This window comes from Triticum dicoccoides, chromosome 7A (assembly GCF_002162155.2).
Source record: "Triticum dicoccoides isolate Atlit2015 ecotype Zavitan chromosome 7A, WEW_v2.0, whole genome shotgun sequence".
Classification (NCBI taxonomy): Eukaryota; Viridiplantae; Streptophyta; class Magnoliopsida; order Poales; family Poaceae; genus Triticum; species Triticum dicoccoides.
In genome coordinates this window covers 603,815,122-603,817,386 of record NC_041392.1, presented here as the reverse complement: position 1 = coordinate 603,817,386, position 2,265 = coordinate 603,815,122, and the positions used below count along the sequence as shown (strand labels likewise).

Here is a 2,265-nt window from a genome sequence, read left to right as displayed (position 1 = left end):
TGATTCTGGTGCCAAGTCATGAACACTGAGATCAATGAGCTTAGGGAGTTCAGAAAATACAGGAGTATAGTTAGGGGTGAATGGCTTGAGTTGTGACACATGAAAAACTGGATGTATATGACTTTCTTTAGGCAAAGCCAATTTGTAAGCGGCCACACCAATTTTGTCAGTCACTGTATATGGTCCATAGAACTTATAGGCTAACTTGGGGTATGGCCTATTCACCACTGAATGTTGAGCATATGGTTGAAGTTCCAGAAGAACTTGTTCCCCAATTTGAAATTGCCTGTCGGTTCTGCTCTTGTCTGCTTGAATTTTCATTCTATTATGTGTTGTTGCCAAATGTTGCTTAAGTGCTGCCAACTGAGCTTCCCTGTCTTGCAGGAAGTCCATTGCTACATTGTTCTCTTGTTCTGTCAGTGAAATGCCCATACCCAATTCTGCTGCATACCCATAAAGTGCCTTAAATGGTGAACACCCTAATGAAGTATGAAAAGTAGAATTATACCACAATTCAGTCAAGGGCAGCCATGCTTTCCATTGTTTAGGAGATTCATGAACATCACATCTAAGATACATTGATTGGCACGCTCTGTCTGGCCATCTGTTTGTGGATGGTAGGAAGTACTCTTCAGCAGTTTGGTGCCCATCAGAGAAAACAGACTGGTCCAAAAATTGCTTGTAAAGATTTTATCTCTGTCTGAAACTACAGATTTTGGTAGGCCATGGAGTTTCACCACCTGATCCAGAAACAATCTAGCTACCCCAGGAGCTGTGAATGGATGTTTCAGAGGAATGAAATGATTGTACTTGGTAAGTCTATCCACCACTACCAAAATAACATTGCTGGATTCAGACACAGGCAGTCCCTCGACAAAATCCATAGATAGGTCTTGCCAGGCACCCTGAGGGATAGGTAAGGGCTGTAGCAATCCACCAGGATGATGTTCTCATGCTTAGATTGTTGGCAAATTTAACATTGCTTAACAAAGTTTTCTACATCTAGCTTGATACCCTTCCAATGGAATACACATTGAAAGCTCTTCTTGTTCTGTAGCTTTCAGCTGCTTATCTATTTGAGTTGTTCAATTTGGGTTCAGAAAGCTGGCTTTTTCACTAGTATCAAGAATGCATGTACTTTTCTTCTTCTTCTTTTGGGTATGGTTACGAATAGCATGTCGTCGGTACAACCAATGGTATGTGCTTCACTCACCGGTTAATATTTGTGTTTCAGACATCTGGCAGGGCTGCTAATCTTCTTAAAGACGTATTCCAGAATTCCTATGACGAGGCATTAAACTGTCTCAATACCAATTACTATGGATGCAAATGGGTAACAGAGGCTCTTCTGCCACTTTTGAAGCTATCTACATCAGGTGCAAGGATTGTTAATGCCTCCTCCCTTGCATTGGAGCTGAAGGTGCATCGTCTATATCTATTTTTTTCACCACTAAAATTCCTGCATTTCCACAAAAACTAAGAAGATATAGATACTAGCAACACTTACCGTAGCACATGTAATTGATTTTGTTACCAAAGAATGCCAAACGAGAAGCTTCGAAATGATTTGTGCGACATCAACCTCTAGGATGAGGACCGAATAGAAGCAGTGTTGAACACATTCTTGGAGGACCTGAAGAACAGGCGGCTTGAACAGGCCGGGTGGCCCATCATGCTGCCAACATACAATGTATCGAAAATGATCATCAATCTGTACACCAGGGTCATGGCAACGAGGTATCCAGAGATGCGCATCAATTGCGTTAGACCTGGCTTTGTCAAGACTGACATCTGCTGGAATCTAGGGCTATTGACTCCTGAACAAGGTGCAAGAGGGCCAGTCATGCTAGCTCTTCTCCCTGACGATGGACCAACAGGGTGCTATTTTGATCAGACAGAAATGGTGAACTTTTGGTGATCAACAGCTGAATGGATCATTGTCAGATAGTTTGAGTGATATTATTTCCCTTATTGTGAGACAATAACAGCATCTTCATATCCTGACATAATAAACACAAAACACACGGTAAAATCTTCTCATGACCAGATGGTTGCTTGATAGTCTCTCGACTTTTCCCCTTAATACGATAGGTTACAGTACAGACACATTTCATAATTAAAGATATCCATTGATCATTAAAACCCAATTTCTGCATCATATTTTGTAGGAAACTCCATTCCACCCTATCGTATGCCTTACTCATGTCTAACTTTATTGTAGCCACCCCATGATGCCCCCTCCTCTTGGAATTTAAGTAATGGATA

General features: G+C 41.4%; 1 pseudogene; it reads left to right on the top strand.

Annotated features, from left to right (window-relative positions):
* The first annotated feature begins 725 nt into the window (after positions 1–725).
* LOC119333687 lies at positions 726–1,988 on the top strand (annotated as a pseudogene).
* Positions 1,989–2,265: the final 277 nt, after the last annotated feature.